Below are 20,214 nucleotides of genomic sequence, written 5' to 3' on the forward strand. Positions count from 1 at the left end.
TTAAGACTTGTTATTGCTTGGTCCTGAGTACAAGTCCGAGTGTCCTGACTTTGCTGCCCAGCCCTGTTTGAGAGCCTGGGCAAATAGACTGGTTACTGCATTGTCCCAAGTACAGGCCAGCACTTTGGGACTTTGCTGCCTGCCCTGTTCGAGGTCCTGGGCTAATAGATTCCTTATTTGCTCTGTCCTGAATACTGGCCAGGGCCACCTAACTGCTTGCTGCCTTGCTTGCTAATTCCTCCCTGAATTGTGCTCTTCCAGAGGACTTATAGCGAGGGGGTACAGCCTCCCACCCAGATGGACGGAGGGACAGCCGTGACCGCCTTACAGTTACGCTAATGTGTACATTATGTTGTGGGTAAGACCTATTTAGTAAGACAGATTGTTTTGCACTAAAGCTACTCACTGGGTCGCGACAGCCCATCAAGATTTACAAATGGGTCCTAAGCCCCAAAAGGTTGAGAACTGCTGCTCTAGCTTGCAAGCAGGACTTGGACCTCTCCCTTTCTACTCTCAAAGTGCTAGCTTGCAATTCTAGCCCAGTCCTCAATACACCGCAATCATTGCTCCCACTAAGAGAAAGTACGACAGTGACTGTTCAAATCCTGCACAGTTGCTGTTACTGTAGGACACTGGCACATTCATCTAAAGGGCTGAGAGATGGAAAGCAGGGGTGCCGGAACAGGGGGAGCCATGGGGCCCTGGCCCCCTCACTTTTTACTAGCTGTAAGGGCAAGTGGAGGGTGGAGGGGAGGGGCCTTGTGGGGAAGGGGTGGTGTGGGGGCAGGGCCTTGGGGGCAAGGGGCAGCGCTGGGGTGGTGAGGCCACGGTTCAGGCGCCCCCCCACTTTTAGGGACCTTCCGCCACTCCTGATGGAAAGCTGTGTATAAACTTCCCTGAACTACACAACAACTAGAGAGGATGCTCTCCCCTCTGCCTCCCCTACAAATGTTAAAATAAAGGCCTAGATATTCAAAGGTATTGATTTCAATGGCTGTTAGGTGCCTATATACCTTTGAGGATTTGAACCTACATGTCTATTAACTACCGATTTACGGCAGAGGAAAGTCATGGCCTTTGACACTTCTGTAGTGTACCATTCATAGCAGCTAGTCGTAGCTCTTGGCAGAACAAACATAACCAAGGAAGGTTGTGTGGACTAGTGGTTAGAGCCCAGGAGTAAAGTTGGGAGACAAGTGCTCTAGACCTGAGGCCACTGACTTGGTATGCTCACTAGCCAGCCCTTTCCCCTGTACCCCGTCCACCTGGGTAAAGTGCTTTGCAAGCCTGGGACAGGGGATGCTATAGCAATGCAGAGGGTGTTGATTGCTACAGGATCCTGCAGCTGTAACACTCGCCAAACACGAGTCAGCAGCTGGCACCAGTTCTGGTGGTTCTAGGCTACAGAACATCTCGGGCACTTTGGAAGGGAGAGCATGTGGGCCAGCGTTGCTGCTCAATTCCTGTTTCGAGGGCTGAGTGGAGCTATCCTTCCCCAGGCTGCACACGCAGAATGCTGCTGCTAGCCAATAACTGCAAAGGATGTCTTCCTCCTCCTCAGCTTCTGCTTCCACATGCTAGCCAAGGACATGTTGTAAATAGGTGATTTATATAGTCTTACTCAGCAACAGAGATGGAGCTGGGCCAAAGCCCAGGATCTGCTCACTCTGGGGGGGGTGAAATGCTCATCTGATTTTTGTAGCAGAACCTGCTGTTCTTGATTGTAACCGGTTAGTCTCTCCCTCTAGGAGCCAGGGGGCCAGGCCCCATTTGACTATCAGACCCAGCTGGGAAGGGGTCGGATAATTCCTATAAGACTGAGAGAGCTTGAAGGGCCTGAACAGACTATAAGTGAGGGGGTTAGTCCTTCCTGGGCTGGGGTTCAAGGTCCAAAGAAGCAGCAAGACCTTTGGAGGTAGCCAGCAGAGCAGTGGCAACAGCACCATCTTTCACAATGGAAGCTACAGGGCTGGCGTAACCATGCCTGTGGGAACTGTGGGGCTTTTCTTGCTGGAGAAGGCTGGACCAACATTGTGGTATGAACGGCTCGAGGGACTTGTAATGGGTTTCTGGGATTTGCGTCTCCAGGTCAAAGAGTCATGTTCAGATCAGGTAACTAACAACCAAAAGCTGCTTCTGTGTGAAGGCCTCTTGGTCAAGCGTGGCATGATTTGTGGTTTAGGGTGAGGTAGTCATTGGCTTATTTCCTGGAGGAGCCATCGCCTTTGTGAGAGTGCAGCGTGGCGGTCTGCATGAAATGGGCTGGCTGGGTTCAAGCCACTTCACAACCGACTCTAATCAGTCCTCTTTGTTGGTCGCCTCAGCAGAGGGACCAAGGAACAGATGGACTGTGGTGAGTGTTTCCCCCCCCCCACCCCATTGTCCCCTGGGTCACACCAGCTGCTGTTGCAGGCTGAAGAAGGCTACACGGTTGCTCTAGACCTGTTTTGGAGATAACTAAGAGGTCATTTGTCTCCAGAGTGTTCCTCAGCACAAGGCTCTCTTTGCAAAATGTACACTGTACAAATAAGCTCTAGTCCAGGGATAACCCTGTGACCAATCTGTAGTGTAACCGATGCCTTGTGATAAACTGTAAGCTACAAAGCGCTTTGTAGAAGCTCATGCTTGGGTAAGCAGCACTGGTTTGTAGAGGAGCCATTCAAAGCAGTGACCATACCTAGGTTGAGGAGGGTCTGGGCTACATGAGTGGAAGATACCGTAGGATTTCATCAGTCCAGATTCTGGGAGGATGAGGGAGAATTTAAGTGATTGCCCATGAGAATTGGGGACAGAGTCTTGCCTTTTTTCAAAGCTTGGTAGTCTCTGGGTGTGACAGACCTGCTGCAGTTGCTATTACTCCTCATCTAGACAGGCGTCATTGTGTTAACCCGAGTGGGCCGCTCTGATTTCAAGGAGGACGTGAGTAATTTCGGATAGCTCAGTAGGGGGGAGGGATAGCTCAGTGGTTTGAGCATTGGCCTGCTAAACCCAGGGTTGTGAATTCAATCCTTGAGGGGACCATTTAGGCATCTGGGGCAAAAATTGGAGAGGAAAATTTGAGCAGGGGGTTGGACTAGATGACCTCCTGAGGTCCCTTCCAACCCTGATATTCTATGATTCTATGATCAGGTGAGACAGTTCAGTCCAGCTCAGGCTGCGGGAGCAGCTCATCTAGCAGAAATCACGTTGATGGAGAGTCTGAAACATGAAAACTTAGATCAGTGACTTTAATTCATTCGCTGCCCTGCCAACTTGATGAGAATAATGTCAGCAATGTATTCCTTAGTCCGCCTTTGCAGTGTCTCAGGGATCAACCACCACAGAAAGCAGCAGTTCTAGCATTAATCTGGACAGTCAGTTATCCTGGATGTGTCAGCCAGGCGCCTGGATGAAATGGGGTCCTCGTTTTAGAGAGCAGCCACAGAAGTGTGTGGTTTAAAACTGAAAAGCAGCATCCCTGGAATGGAATTTGTTTTCTTCTAGCAGCAATAGCCAAAGCATCTGCACAATTCAGAGAGCGTGGGCCGGGGCTGGCGATCTCTGGAGCAGCTACTATCCTGCTGTCTCAAGGAAACATACAGTCATTTGGGCAGATCTGATTCAGAGTGAACCTGGGGGTGGGAAATGAGAGCTGGCTGGTGAACAAATTGAGCCAACAATTGCAAAGCTGGTTTCATTTCAAAATGTTCCATTTTTTGTTCATTTAAAAAAGATTCATCAACATTTTTAGCAGTGAAATTACTGAGATTTTTCCTTTAACAAAATCCCTACAGCACTGGACTGGGACTCAGGAGACCTTGGTTCTGTTCCTGGCCTGGCCACTGCCCTGCTGCAAATCATTGGCCCTCCCTGTGCCTCAGTTTCCCTATCTGTATAATGGGGATAAAGATACTGACCTCCTTTGTAAAATGCTTTGAGAGCTACTGCTGAAAAGCGCTCAATAAGAGCAGGCTAGGCGCTGAGTAAGCACAAAAGTTGGTTAACCTGTCATTGAAAGTTTGAGCCAAACCATTATTCACTATGTCATGAGGTATCTTCACCATTTTGAGGGGATAATGTCAATTTTTTGGACAAAAATTTCATTTTGGGGGAGAGGCCTTTTTTATGAATACACTCTTTGTCTGGAAAAATTCTGATCAGCCATAGGACAAACAGTCTTGGAATTCCGGTGATCAACAGCTTCAGTGCGGCATTGTGAAACATGTTTTCAAAACAACAAACAACTCCATTCCTTAAGGTTAATTAAAAGGAATTGTGGTGGGTTGGGGCAGTCTTGCTCCTAGCTCCCCACCATACTTCTGGGGGTGCTCCCATGGTTGCTTATCACAGATCCATTGCAAGGAGGAGTTCACTTAAACATGAATCATGCTCACCTCTCTCTCCTACGGGGGTCTACCCTTCCTCCCTCCGGCAGGGAGATTTTTTTCTAAGGCTCACCAGAGCTTTCCATCCAGCTGGTGATGAGTGCTGGGCTCTCAGTCATGTGGCTTATGGAACAGCCATGTTGCAGTCATGTCTCATTTGTATTGGTTGCTGTTTGTTTACAACACTCAGTCCCACAGTAAGTAGGAGGATATATCAAAAACTAATATACACATTTTTAACAGTAAGGGAGACTATTGGAAGAAAGTGCCAAAGGAAGCAGTGGATTCTCCATTGTTTGGTGTCTTCCAATCAAGCCTGTATAGTGTCCTGAAAGATGCTTTTGTTAAACACCAGTGATTGGGCTTAACCCAGGGGTAACTGGGTGATATTGTCTGGACTTTAAGCTTTATGAAAAGAGCCACAACTGGCTGTTTTTTGGACCAGACCAGAGCTTCAGGAAAGTTTAGTTCTGGGTCCAAACTTCAGTCTTTATCATTAGCCAAACCTCAGGCTCCAAATCCCTCTGTACTATGAAGATGTTTCAATAATCTGGATCTGAAGTTACTAGCCCAGACCTATTAGTCTAAAAATAAAAACAGAGCCCTTGAATAATTAAACTTAAAAGGACCTGTTTAAAAAAAAGAGCGAATGTGTCTCTAGGGTAAGAACAGTGCTTGCCATTTGCACAGATTGTACCCAGTGTAATGCTTAAATACATGTTTGCATCTTATCACTGCAGTTGGCTGGCAGCAACCCTGACTCAAGAAATGATTCTGCCCAGAGTCTCAAGGATAGAATAAGCTTTTCAGCTCCTGCTAGCTCTTGAGGGTGGTGTTTTCCTTAAAATAATTGATTGACTGAGCATCCCAACTTTCCTTTAAAAAGTACGTTTCTAGCCCTCGTGGTTGCAGAGAAAAGCTTGAAAACATGATTCTGAAGGCAAATAAACAGAGCTCCCAATGTATTTGGCTTAAGAATCATGATTTCAGAAATAGCTCATGATCTTAGGTACAGGGGGCTGATTTATGATGTAACAATGAACTGCACCCCAGTAACTATGCAAGGGCTAACCCATTCAGAGCAAGGCAGACCTTGTCAGGATTTCTGTCCTGGCGCCACCTGGTGGCACCCAGATAAAATGGCACCCAGCACAGCATGCAGGGATTGCTCAGGGTGCATTTACCCGTGTGTGCTGAGCCCAGCTCAGGACAGGAGCTGCTGAGGAGTGTATAGCTCCTTGGGAACACTGAGGGGTGAAGGCAGGCAACTGCACTGGCATCAGGTCAGGAGGGTGGCTGGAGGGTCTGATGAAGGAAGTGGCAGCATCTCCAGTTCTACTTTTTGCTCAGCATGGAGGGAAACGCTGCAATGGGGGTCACTGTCCATTGCTCAGGTGTTGGTGTAGCTGCCACTAATTCCAGGAGGGGGACCAAGATAGCAACTGTCTCCCTCACTGCAGCGAGGGCTTCCCGTTGTGGTGGCTCGCTGAGCTCTGTGCTTGCTGGTCAATGCCCTTTGCTTGGCCGGCCACTCATGCTCTGTGCTGGCTGCTGCTGAAAGTTCTGCCCCTATGGGAAACTGAGCTGGGGTGTCCTGCCCCAGTCATGCAGGGAGTCTGGCAGAGCTGGGGCTTCATTAATACAGGTGGTGGAGGATACTGAAAAGTCAGGAGTGATTAAAGGCAGGGGATTATAATGGAGACAATTTGGCCACTTGGGCTATAGTGGCAGTTATTAATGCTCTAGCCATCCCCCAGTCCTGGAGCTTCCCAGCACCAGGGAGGAAAGGCTACTCAATGGAAGGGGCTTCAGCCAGGACTGTGTATCCTTCAGGTGATACATAGTTTACCTGTCTGGCCACTAGGTGTCAGGATTGCTCAAGATAAATGGAGCGAAAAGCTGGCTGGCCAGAATGTAACAACCCAGGCCAGAATTTAAATGGTTCTTGAGCCACAATTAGGGTCAGATTGCAAATGAATCCAGCCTTATGGGGAGGGGTGTTGAGCTGTTTGGAAATCTGCCCCTCAGTGCCATACTTGGAGCTGGGGGGCACTGGGCACTTTTGAAAATCTAGCCTCTGATTAGCATCTAACTGGGAGCTGAGCTCTCTGGAAACCCTAGCAAACGCAATGACCCTCCTGTTCAAAGTGCTCTTGAAAAGGGGTGGCTGCTGGCAGCCCAGTCCTCCCAACCCCATGTGTTCATAAATCACAAGTCAGGCCCCCAAAATCAGGAGATTGAAAAATAATAATAAACGTTGAGTTTCTTTGTCTTCTGGTGTCTGAGCCCTCATGGCACACTGGGGTTACCTTGTCAAGCTTCTCTCTGCAGCCAGAATGGCTAAAAACTTATTCATTTACTTCAGTGCAAACTGAGATTCTCATCTAATTCTGTAACTCCAGGAGCTGGGACTTTAAGGAAAACACCAAGTGTTGTGAGATAAAATTGCAAGAGTTGGCAATGCTGCTGGGCTGCCTGCCCCTCCCCCGCAAATCCTACCAGTGTGCCTGGGGCAGGGAGGTTAGACAGCATTTGAAAAGGAATGGCTGAAGCTCACAAGCTAGTGGTTTCAGGTGAGACTGATTTCCAGGTGGTGTGGGGGATTGATGGTTTTGATGAAATGTCGGGGGGTTTTCTTGAGTTCAAGCCAATGTCTGAACCCTCAATATCGGAGTCACTCATTAATTCCTCTGCGGGGTCTCAGGTATTGTGAATCTTTAACCCAGCTGCACCTGTCACCAAATAAGGGCAATTGAACAAGTCCACGCTGTGATCTCACAGAGGATTTTGTGATACAGTAACTCCTCACTTATCCTGGTCCTGGTTAATGTGTTGCATTGCTGATCAATTAGAGAACATGCTTGTTTAAAGTTATAAGGGAGCGTTGCACAACATTGTTTGGCAGCTGCCTGCTTTGTCCACTGCTTGCAGGAAGAGCAGCCCGTTGGAGCTAGCTGGTGGGGGCTTGGAACCAGGGTGGACCGGCAGCCCCCCATCAGCTCCCTGCTCCCCTAAGTTCCCTGTGTGGCAGCTGCCCAGCAGGCTATCAATTGCCCTGCAGTTCAGCTGTCCCCCCCTGCACTGCCCTGTGCTGCTCCTGCCCTCTGCCTTAGAGCTGCTCCCAGGAGCCTCCTGCTTGCTGTGCAAGGGGGAAGGGGGGGGGAGAGGGGTGCTAATGTCAGGGTGTCCCCCTTCCCCTGCTCCTACCCCCCACTCCTTTACCCCATCTCCTCAAAGCTGGGGGAATGGAGGGGGAACAGGATAGGGCTCAGGATGGAGGGAGCTTGCTGGCGCAACTTGCTGATCTACTTAAAAAGGCAGCGTACTTAGAGTGGGGTCAGCATACTTAAAGGGGCAATTTACATTAATTCTTATGGGGAAATTGGATTTGCTTAACGTCATTTTGCTTAAAGTAGCATTTTTCAGGAACACACCTACAATGTTAAGTGAGGAGTTACTGTAGATGTTTGAACCAGTCGGCTGTATTATGTACTTTAGTCGCCTTTGGACCAGGGGGCACTGCAGTATTAGCCCTCTAGTACAACTTTGCCTTGAGACAGTTCAGGGAAAATCTCTCTTTTTCTCAGTGTAAATGCCTACAAAACTATGAGCTGTGTGAGAAGTGCAGCCAAAATTGTTGTTCAATTAATGAAACACCAACAGGTTGTGGGAAAGAATTTCTTTCATTTTGTGAGCGACCAAGAGAACAGCTCAACCTGTGCTAACAGGAAATAACCTCCCATGCCAGACCTGCGTGTAAACCTTAGGGAGGGTTCTGGAACCCAACTCCCAGAGCAGAGCACCCCTCAGCCTTTAGATCTTTGCATCACGTCAGCAAAACCCCTTTCTCTCACTGAGTGGCAACTATAAAATCCTTGGTTTCAGAGTAACAGCCGTGTTAGTCTGTATTCGCAAAAAGAAAAGGAGTACTTGTGGCACCTTAGAGACTAACCAATTTATTTGAGCATAAGTACAGCGCTGTAGCTCACGAAAGCTTATGCTCAAATAAATTGGTTAGTCTCTAAGGTGCCACAAGTACTCCTTTTCTTTTTTTTTATAAAATCCTTGACAAACCAGTCATGCCCAGGGGCAAGCTGGCTGGAAAATGGCAAGTATGCTTTGACAAGTTTGAATGTTCAGAGTTTTCTGACAGAAAAGCAAAAACTGATTATTTAGGGCTGTTCCCTTCTCTCCCTTCCCTGCACCCTACGATGCCACTGGGGGGGGAAAAGGGTGTGTGTGTGTGGGGGGGGGAGGGTGGAGTTAAAAAAGGAAGGAAACCAAACTCAAATATTTAAATTTTGTTTCTGTTGAAAAGTTGTTTTATTTTAAAGAAAAGTTTGTTTTAGAAAAGAGGCCTGGCTTCTCAAAGTCCTGCAGGTTAGGAGCCTAACCGCTTTTGAGGATTTGGGCCAAAAGAGAATTTTGAGTGGAGCATTCTAACGAAGTCTACTCTTGGGCCCTCTCGATGGTGCCTAAAACTCAATTTCTTTCTCACGGGCAGGGCTGTTCTCTAGTGACGTTCCGCCCCAGTGCAGAAGCAAACGTTGTGGAACTGTTGGTTAGGCAGATGAAGGCGTTCCACCTGGGCAGTCCTGGCAGCTGCACTAGAAGTTGCCATGGCCATGTTTGCTTTGATGGCCAGGGGTGGAGTGGCTAGCTCTGCAGGGTAGTGTCCTTCTGGGACACCTGTTTTTAAATTCACTGTAAGTGTCCTTTCAGAGGAAACATGCAGCCATTGAGAGCATCAAGCTGGGGGAAAGGAAATGGCAGCTAGCTTGTAAGGATGGCTAAGTGATTGCAAGGCAGGGAGAAGAGACCAGGGTTGGTTAGAATATAAAGGGGCAGGGGTTCTCTCCAATTCTCAGCATCATGCTGCCTCATGCCTGGCTTTGCCCATCCAGTTGGAAGTAGGATGCAGTCTCTGTATAACCGATTGCTTATTTCAGGCAGATCAGCCGTTAGCTTTCTTTGCTGGCTTCATATAACCACACAGGGCCTGCTTTTTGAAATGTGCTGAGCAGGCCCCCAAAAGTCTTCTGAGGGTAAGCCAGCCTGAGGATGCCTGGCCGTGCAGGGATCAAGGTTTTTGTCCCAGGAATGCTCTTCAGTTGATCTTGAGTGGCCTTCTGGTCAGTTCTGGGAGAGGCCTTCCCTTAATGCAAATGAGTCTGGTGCTCCTTGGCTAATGTGGCCTCTGTCAGTATCCCTTTCCTGTGAGGTGCAGGCCAGACTGGCAACGACTTGATCTGTTCTGCTGTTCACCCACCAAGACGCTAGGGACTCAGGAGATGGCTATAGAGCCCACCAGCTGCTTCTGTGCTGGTCGGGTCCTTGTCCCATTCTGATGTCAACGGAATGTTGGGTACAGCCAGCAATTTATGTCGCACGGTGCTGTGATGGGGGTGTGGGCTCTAACAGAGCAGGGGACTGGACTGGATGGAGGCCAGGACTCCTTGGTCCTGTCCTTGCCTCTGCAGGTGTCTTTGGGTCAGTATCAACCTCATTGTTCCACAGCTTATCCATAAGACTAAATGGCACCGAAATCTGACTCTGAATCATGTCCGGCTCTCGGGACCCAATCTTGCGCTCCCTATTGAGGTCCGGCACCCATGGACATAACTGGGGATTCTGCCTGGGGAAGGCACTCAGGGCTGGGTCCTCTTCTCTCCGGTTCACAAAGCTGACCACTTCCGTTACATGCCGACTTCCTATACACCCTGATGGAGTTAGGCATTGACCTTGCTAAAGCAATGGGGATTATTGCCGTAGATGTCCCAGTGGAGACGAGGGCTAGGCACTGCACAAACACACTGTGTGAGATCGTCCTGCTCTCAGTCTAAACAGATGCAGGTGAGAGAAAGAGGATTATGACCCCCATTTTACAGATGTGGGAACGGAGGCAAAGGGATGACAGATGACATACTTAGGGTCGGGGGCTCTGGGCCACAGCTAGGAGCTGAACCCCAAGGTCAGGCCCATGTCTGAGCTGCAAACTTATCCTTCCTCCCTTGTGCAATTTTTACTCCTTGATCACAGCTATTCTGCTGCAGTGATGTGGGGATGATGTGAGAGGCCCAGGGGTGCTGTGGCCTCTATGCAAAATGAAGAGAAAAATGGGGTGGCTTCTACACTCTGGCTTTCAGGGAGATTTTCTTCCAGCTCCCCAAAGCACAGACCTCTTCGCCAGGCCCTGTTGCTCCCGGAGGTCATGGCAACACCAGGCGAGGGCTTCCCTCTGGGATAGGAGAAAACAGCCTGAGAAGAACAGGTCCCTGATCACATGGCTGCAGCCAACAGCAACAGACCATTTTCGGCTCTGGTTTAAGTTGACTGAAAAGGGGAAATATAAGCGCAAATGGTAACATTCGGGCTTGTCTCAGAGCGAGGCAAGAGGCATGTTTTGTGAAATTCTCTCCTGGGCCGTGCAAACTCTTTCTCTCTGCCTGAGCGTCATCCCCTCTGACTTGTACTTTACCTGTCTGGCTTTGTGCTGACTGGAGTTTAGAAGGAATTAGCCAACAGCCTAATGCAGCCTAGTTTGTGGAGCTTGCCCCTTCCAAACCCTGATTTGCCCAAGGCCTATATCTGTCTGTGGGGCCTGACATGGAATCTGTTTTCTCTCAGGCTCCATTGGTGCAGTACTGCTTGCTTTAGAGCTACAGGGCTGGATTAATCCCTGGACTAACCTGCACTGGCCTTACACAAGGGAGGAACTTGGCCTACAATGTGTTGCTGCTGGCTCCATCACTGCCTTCCCCCTTGGTAACTGCACTCACACATGCAGTGAGGAGAACATGCTGTGCACCAGGCATACTGCTGTGTGGAAATGGAGCTGCCAGTGGCTGAGGAGAAGAGGAAAATCCTAGGCTCTCTCCTGTTAAATCAGCTGTGCCCCAGACACCAAGTCCTTTCCGTACAGTACCATGAGGGCGTGTTGCTTTGGAAACATCAGGAGTGTTACATCTACTTTGCCCTGGCTTTGCTGGAAGAGGGAGGAGTTTTAACAAGGACATCTTTCCTCCCAGTTATTTTTCAGGCATTTGAGTTAAATAAGTGTTAACAAAAAACAAAAGGATCTAAACACCCTGCATAAAATCCCTTTCCCTCCTCAATTAATCAGGTTTCACTTGCTTGATATCTCTGATGCCATAATCCTAGTTCTCTAGTTGACCACAAAATCTGCCGGGTAGAACAGACTAGAAAATACCTGAATTTCTAATGTTAAAAAATAAATACATAAAATAAATGGCAAGCTTTAAAACTAAAGAAAAATCCATCCAGGCCTGTTGTTATAATGAAAGGGAGTGGGGGGGGAGGCAAAACCCCTTTGTTTTTTTTATTCCTAGGTGGGTCACCAAGTCCAGTTGTGTCATCAATGCAGTTTATGTTGTCAGCTTCATAAAGCCACCGAGCAACCCCCTTGTTAGCAAGCTCAGTGGGGAGGCCAAAGACTCAACAGCATTTAGAGGTGACCTCTCCAGATCAGAGGCACTCTGGTGAGGGAAGCTCCTGCTGCTTCTTGCCCATGTCCTGTGGATGGAGAGAGAGGGCTTCAGTCTCCGGGGCTATCAAGCCAGCACCTTGCCCTAGCAATTCAGCAAACCGTCAAGAAAACACCATTTATTTGTTAATATTGGAGCAAGGAAACTCTCTTATGTATGGGGCCAGAAAGAAGCCCAGCTCCCTGGCAGCTCTATACACCAGCTGAGCTGCTCTGAGTCATATGAGCTGGTTTGAGTGCCTCTTGGCTCCAGTAGCTTGTGGTTCATTTTGTGCTTCTCCACTTCTGCTTTCCCCAGGAAATAAGCACAGCAGCTAACCAAGTGATTCACAGTGGAAAGTTTAAAGAGTAGAGTGGGAGCTGTTGAATGCTTTAGGATGCCTGGCAGGACAACTGTGTCACAGACAAAAGAAGAAAAGCCGGTTTTCCTGGATATAGCAACTGCTAGCTTTGGAAGTCGCTGAACCTGCATGCCCAGGTATGTCACCTGCTTTTCAGATTTGCTTTGAAATTGGAAGTGACGGGTTCACTGCTCTAGCAAAGCAGGTGGCGTCTGTCGTATTGACCAAACACTTTGTTTTGGCAGAGTCACTTTTAAATGGGAGAGGCTTTTGTGAAAGTTCAGCATGGTGTTGGGCTGTCGGGAGAGAGTGGAACAGCAGGGATACACACGTGAGTCTGTGTTCTCTGTTCTAGGGACAGCAAAGGGATTATAGGTGCAGAATGTATCAGCTGCTGTTGTTAACAGAGTTATTTGATTTGCTGTAATTGCCTCCAACTCTCATATACTTCTGTTTTTGTGTGATTTATGTTGAGCTGGCTTCCATTCTACTCTTCTTGAGGGTCTTTCTCGGAGATTAGTTTTTATCGTTAGGCTGCCTGTGGGTAACTAGCAGCTTACAATGTTCTACTTAGCATCAGGGAACAATATTTCACTGACGGCTGGACTGCACCTTACAAGTGCAATTCCTCACTGCATTATCCCCTATGCTACTCCGACTGACTCTAACAGGTGTGCAGGGTATATTAATCAATGTAGAATCTGACCTGACAAGGTGATTGCAAGCTCTCTCTTTCCCGCCCCACCCCGCCCCAGGGGAATGAACGAAAGCAGGCCAAACCTTAACATTCCATAACAAAGTTTTTGTTGTGCACGGAAATGCTGTCCAAAGCAAAGCAAACAGAGAAGCCCTTAAGAACCTGAGAAAGAATTAATGATTTGCCAAAATGCCGTATAGAAAGACCTGCTTTGAAATACAGGCAGCAAACCACCCGCACAACTGAAATGTGGTCTAATAAGAAGAACATGTTGAGCCAAATTCAATCTTGATGTAAATCTATTGGCTTTAACGGAGTCACGCCTGCTCATGCTGTGTCTGAACTGGACATGTTGTAACATTAATCATATTGCTGCAGAAACCAAGGACCGTATCCTATGAAAAGACACCTGTCCTTCAGACAATGTACAACCCTCTCTACATTTGTCAGTATGTTTAATAGTCCATCTTCTCTTATTTTTTGTTTAGTGAATACTTAAGGGCCCCAACAAAGAGAGGGCCCTACTGTGCTAGGTGCTGTACAAACACAGAAGAGAGAGGGCATGCCTCAAAGAGTTTACAATCTAAAGAGACAAGACAAAACGTGGAAGGGGAGTTGCACTTAGCAACGTTAACTAAGTTCTTAGTTTTTGTATAGCATATAGTCTGGGTTCACACTGTAAATCTATATGTTTTTAGATTTTCCTTGTGAAATGTTATTCCCAGTTCAAACACTAGATGCATGGTTGAAAGTTGTAAATAACGGATCAGATCAGAGGGAATTCTGGGAGGAGGAGCAAAGATGATTTAACTGGGAATTGGTCCTGCTTCGAGCAGGGGGTTGGACTAGATGACCTTCTGGGGTCCCTTCCAACCCTTATATTCTATGATTCTATGATTAGGAGACAGAAGAGATTGACTAAATGGAATGATAAAGGAAAGTAAATATGTAGCATCTGACCAACTGACTATTATGAGGGAATAGGATGCTATCTACAAGCATGGAAGGGCGCAAACAACCAGGAGGGAGAGAAGTCGTGGTGGATTCTTCATCAGTGACAATTTTTAAATCAAGATTGCATGTTTTTCTACAAGATCTGTTCTAGGAATTATTTGGGCTGTGTTATACAAGACTAGATGATCACAACAGTCCCTTCTGGCTTTGGAATCTGTTAATTTATGTATTAATTGAGGGAGTTAAGAGTGAATAGACCTATAGTGTTTGGGATGAAATTAAGTAAAGGAAAATGTATACTGAATATCAGGAGACACTTTCAATCAGTGAGATCTGCCAGGCAGTAGAATAATCTCTGGATGGAGCTGGTTGAAGCCTCATCATTTGGGGCATTTAAAACTAGTCTCTGAGTATTCACTGGAGAACAGTGGTCCTTGCCTGGCTGGAGAGGAATGGAGTAGGGGACCCAAGAATGCTTCCAGCTTTGATTCAGTGACCTAGCTGTTTTTGGTGCTCTCCAGAACATTGGAGTTTATTGTACAGTTGTAGCAGAGAACTGCTTATGGAGAGCAACCCTGGCTGCAGAGTTTGGAGCCAAACTTCCCAGATGTTTTGATCCAGCATCTTGCTTTGGGACTTGTCTCTAACTGACTATTTTCTCATTTCACAAGATCGTTTGGTTGAATCTCTCGAGCTCTGAGCAGTCTAGTAGTTGGTAGACAGAATAGAACAGTGGACCAAAATGTGGTCTGGTTGGGGGATTGGTGCTGTGTAGGAACAACTTATTCTCCATAAAGTGAACCACAAAAGAAGAGCTACACTATTTCAACTAGTGAGGCTCTTTGATTGTTTCTCACCGCCAGACCCCATTTTCCATTTGCCCCTTTTCAGTCAGAGAAGGCCCAGCCACTTGCACTGTGATTTCTTACAGATGTCATTTAGAACAAAAGATAAAATTGTACTAGTAAGTATCACTTCCCCTTTTTTTACTTGCTGCTACTTTCTGAGTGACAGCAGTGGGCCTTTTGTATATTTTTACTTTCATGTCCCTTTTTAAAACCACTATTGTATTTTAGAGACTTTTGTTCCATGTCTTCTTGCTATGTAAAAATGTTTCATAACTTGTCAAAACTAAAAAGAAAACAGTGCTTAATAGCTAGATCCGAAGCGATCACCATCAGTGTTGAAGGTGGGCTATAACACAAGCACAAGGGGCCCCTTAAATCTGTTTAGACCAGTGGCTTTCAACCTTTTTTCATTTGCGGACCCCTAAAACATTTTGAATGACGGTGCGGAACCTTTTGAAATCTGAGAAATAGTCTGCGGACCCAGGGGTCCATGGACCACTGGGTGAAAACCGCTGGTTTAGTGGTCTCAGATCCTAGCTTCATGGTAGCAGATCTTCCCAACAGAATAATTGTCTTTTAAGAGGAAAAGAAAATTCAAGGGATTCAGAGATTTTAAGGCCAGAAGGGACTGTTATGATTAAGAAGGGACCATTATGAAGAGAAATATTTGTTCAACAGCAGTCAGCGGAAAAGTTGGGACTGGACTAACTCAGTGTCTCTTGGCTTGAAGTTTAATGCATCTTCCCCCTAGACTAGAGGTTTGAGTAATGGGATAGGCTATAGCCTCCGTTTTGAAGAGATGACATGTACACCTAGATTTAGACATCAGTGGTTTGTGTTTTCCCTATATAAATTTCACTTCTGGGAGGGAAAGAGTGAACTGAGTCCTAAGTGAAAGGGAATGTAACCAAGCCTGGGCTTTTTGAGTTGCACAATGATCTCCATTTAGGGTATTTTCAGCCCTGATTAGGTACGGGCCACTAATACTTTCCTGTGTTTTCCTCTCTTTACTTAACTTTACAGACTCAGAATGACAGAATCATAACTATCAGGGGGCAATCCTTGCCCCATTGAAGTCCCTGACAAAACTCCCATCGACTTCAGTAGGGGGCACGATTTCACACTAAGGGACCAATACTTCAGTGCCTTACTCATGTGAATAGGCCTCATTTAAGCTTGGCTAATACAAAAAAAAATTAGTTTTAGTTTTAAAAAAAAGAGTTCATAAATTTGTCAATTATCAAATAATTTTATATATTTCTGGATCTGCCACTGGCCTGCTGGGGGACCTTAGGTATGTCACTTGACCTCTCTGTGCCTCAGTTTCCCCATCTAGAAAATGGGGATAATGATCCCTGACCTCCATTGTAAAGTGCTTTGATGTCTAGTGATGAAAAGTGCCATATAAGAGATAGATAGTCTTATTATTGTCATTGGATCATCTCTGGTCTTTACTGATGCAAGTAATCCTGCTGAGTTCCATCGGACTATACTGTGTTACTAACCTGAATAAGCATTTGCTGGATCCAGCCATAGAGGCGGAAAAATACCTAAATCCGGTGTTCTCCCTGGTGGTGATAACTGGCTTTACTTTTGCAGTGCCACCACCAAGGTGGTGAGACTACTGTTATGAAGAAGGGATGCCCTTCAGACTTGTTGCGAAGGGCAAGGGCTGCCTCTTTGACAACGACTGGCTCTGAACACACTTTTCATTAGCCCCCTTAGGAAAGTCCAGACTCTTCTGAGGCAATACACAGCTCAGAAGTGGGCTGAGGCCAAGCAATGTCGTTTTACCAGAGCCAAAAATGAAGCATGACAAATGGTTCGCCCGCTCAGTCATGGGGCACATGGTCTTCCTGTCTATCTTCTGCAGTACTGTCGTTGCACACATTCTGCCCATGGCATGGTGTTGTCTTCATTAATTACTTATTTTTTTTAAAAACTGGATGCTGGTGACAAGTGGCAGATCAACAGCCTTTGGAGACGGACGTCTCCTGATTATCCACGGTGATGGAGCAAGCTTCCCCTTTGGTGCCCTACCTACAGCCCTGACTTGAAGGTGCAGAACTAACCTCATAGTTCTGTCTCCATGTCCATTTCCCCCTTACCTTCCTGCTGTGACTGCTAGCAAAGAGTATTGACTAGTGCTATGACCACCGATTTGTTCCACATGGGCCACTGAACAGCCATGAAATGGCAAAAATATCCCCATCACTGGAGCCCTGGGCTACTGCGTGAGAACCAGGGACTGAAACTGACCAGGCTGGTCTCAGTGCCCAAGCTGGGCAAAGTGCCAATAGTAAACAAGCAGCATACGTGCTGGAGAGCAAATGAGCATGAAGCTTTAACAGTTTAATCTGGCTGTGGTGAGGGAATTTAAGGTATGTTTAGTAGAGATGGCTGGGGATTTTCCCTCAAAATATTTTTTCAACAGAAAGTACAGTTTCAGGAGAACAAATTGAAATTTTCCAGCAGAAATGTTTTCTGTTGGGAAAATCAAAATAAACTATTTCATATCATCCCCAACATATTGATGTTGACTATTTCATTTTGAGTCAATTCACCATTAATCTTCTATGTGCCTCATGTCCCATATTCTCCTTTAGAGTTTGGGCTCCGTGGTTGTACTACATCTCCCAGGGTGCACTGTGGGTCTTCTCTCTGGTTGAACTGATGTGGTGCATCACGGGAGATGTTTGGTTGGGAAGCATAGCCCATAAAGAAGAATGGGGGCAGGAGCCACTCGAACTACAACTCCCATAAGGCACCAGGGCACCTCAGGGGGAAACAGATTAATATCCAGCCAACCTGAAAGTAAGTGTTTCAGTTTGGTTCACAAACCGAAATAAAATATGTTGATTCAGAAATGTCAAAATGTTTCCTGTATTTGGAACTATTGAAGTGAAATCTTCTGATGTTTCTGAACCACAAATTTTCAGAACTTTGTTACATTACACTTTTTGATATTTTGACTTTTTGTCCCAAATTGGGATAAAAACAAATGCTGAAATATTGTAATTTCTCATGGAAATTTTTCCAGTTTTCAGTTAGTTCTATTTTTTATCTTGAAAGTGATTACAGCATTGCCAATTTTCATGATTTTATTGCGAATCTCATGATATTTGGTGTTTTTAGTTAAAGCCCCAGCTCTGAGAGCCATGTGAATATATGAAAATCTCAACTTTCATTAAAAAAATAAATAAATAAAAATTCTAGCCCTCATTGTTGGTGAGAAAAGCTTGGAAATGTGACGAGGGCTCAGAAAGCAGCAGGTAGAAAATAGAAAGAATGTCAAATATAGTATTTTCTTAAAATCTAATGATTTTTAAGCCAAGCTCATGATTTTGCAGGGCCATGAATTTTGACTGCTTGGGTTGGCTATACTGCCTTTAACATTTTTATTAACTATCTGGAATCAAGAGTAAGCAGCCCATGTAGAAAAACTTGTATTTCATATGCATAGGAAGTATGCCATTGTTTTTTTTATATATTACTTGTGTGGAGTGTACTGTTGTACTAAAGGTTCCGCTCTCATGTTAGTTCATGTATTAATAAATTGGGCAAGTGAAGTGAGCTCTTACATTCAACTCCATGGCATTTCTCTGTCTGTCTCATGGTAGTTTTTTGAAAAATGCATCTGATCAATTCCAAAATTCCAGGGAATGATCTAGGTGTCAGTGGGCAGAATCTTATTGATGTGGGTGAGAATTGGAAAAACCTGATTTCCTCTAATCTAAGTATTATGACTCTGGATACAGGAGTGAGGCTTGACCTCACAGGGGCCCATGGCAGGGAGCAGACCCTCTGGATATAGGGACAAGGCAGTGACTTCAGGGAGAGAATAAGTTTAGGGCACCATAGAGCTTCCCCTGCCTGCAGCACCAAAAGGGCGCCCTGTGGGCTTAAATTGAGGCTATTGGCAGACTCACTCCCCTACTTTGGCCAGTTCCCCCATCAGTGGGTCCCTCTCCCCGACTCTGGCCTGCATGGGCATCAGCTGGCTCTAGTGGTGGCAAGGTTCTGACTGTCGCCTGTGTGGGCGGAGCTGTACATTCGAAGTGTGCCACCCTCTAGTAATAATCCCTCACTTGTAATCCATAGACATCCGAGTGTTTTACAAAGCAGGTCAGCGTCTTTATCCCCATATTACAAATGTGGAAACTGCGGCACAGAGTGAGGATGTGACTTGCCCAAGGTTATCCAGCAGGCCAGCGGCAGAGCCAGGGCTAGAACCCAGGTCTCTTGAGTCCTAACCTAGTGCTCTATCAATTGTCTCTGTCCAACAGGTAAAGCCTATGCGAGTTCCATAGCATTCGCATGTTGCGCTTGTGAGGGTTGCTCTCAGCAATGAGTAGAGAGCTTATATGTAACAAACGGTTGCAAGGAGAGATGGTAGAAAGCGGTAACCAGACCCTGCTGTCTTCAACAGTCTGCAGGTCCCTGATTTCCCCCGATGCCACCTTTCAAGGCAGAGGCAGGATAGCCCGGTATCATGCATTCCCCCAGCCCAGCCTGAATTGCGTGTGGTTGGCTGAGCTGCAGTTGCACCTGGTGGCCACTAGAGGCAGCCGTGCTGCATGGTGTTAAGTGGCTGCCAGTGTGGAACCTGCCCGGAGGAGGAAGTGGTGATGATGGCAAATGGAATAGACAAGGAGTGAGGTGGACGGGGGGAGGGGGAGGGGGCAGATGGAACTGGGCTGAATGAGAAGGAAGAGGCTGGAGGGGAACTGAGGCAGGGAAGCACAGAAAAAGGGGGGCAGGCTGTGACTGAGTGGGGGGAAGAGGGGCACAGAATAGGGGAGCTGCTCCAGTCACCAGTGATCAATCCCCCCCTTCGTTAGGGTTATATGCAAAGCTATGCCAATCATCTCATTACACATGGCAGCTCCGAGGAGGACAACCCCATCCAGCAACACACTGAAGCAGGCACTTGACTTTAAGTACGTGAGCAGTCCCACTGACATGCTTACGTGCTTTGCCGGCCAGAGCACTCCACATCCTGCAGGATCGAGCCCAAATGGCCAGGAAGGATGTGGGAAGCAGTAAGACTTAGGGGTGACAGTGGACAGAAAGTTACATCTGAGCTCACAAGGGGATATGGCAGCAAAAAAGAGGCACTGAGTGAAACCCTGGCCCCAACTGAAGTCTATTGGAATTTTGCCGTTGACTTCAGTGGGGCCAGGACTTCATCCCATGTGATTTGGTGATTTGTGACCAGGTGAGATCGTGTCTTGGAGCAGGGAGGCCTCTCTACATGAGTCCATATAGACTGCATATAAATACTGCATCCTGTTTGGAGCATACTGACACCCAACAGATGTGCACAAAGTGAAAGGGATTAAGAGAAGACCAAGAAAAATAACTATGGAGCTTGGGGGCTGATTAGCCTTTCTGACTGGGAAAGATTTAACTAACTAACGACAGGGATCTGTTACTCAGCAGCTTCTGAGTGTTGAGACTGTTTCTGGGTATCGCACCTTCAATGGGCTGCAACTGCCATTTGGTG

At 46.8% G+C, this 20,214-nt stretch overlaps 1 protein-coding gene across 2 annotated transcripts in view; it reads left to right on the top strand.

Moving 5' to 3' along the window:
* The first annotated feature begins 6,882 nt into the window (after positions 1-6,882).
* WDFY4 (WDFY family member 4) overlaps positions 6,883-20,214 on the top strand; it is a 241,499-nt gene continuing 228,167 nt past the window's right edge. For both annotated transcript variants that reach the window (XM_048858078.2, XM_075130729.1), the window contains exons 1-2: positions 6,883-6,937; positions 12,167-12,346. The gene's annotated coding sequence lies outside the window, so the exon portion shown is untranslated. The remainder of the gene's footprint in view (positions 6,938-12,166; positions 12,347-20,214) is intronic.

This window comes from Caretta caretta, chromosome 7 (assembly GCF_965140235.1).
Source record: "Caretta caretta isolate rCarCar2 chromosome 7, rCarCar1.hap1, whole genome shotgun sequence".
NCBI lineage: Eukaryota > Metazoa > Chordata > Testudines > Cheloniidae > Caretta > Caretta caretta.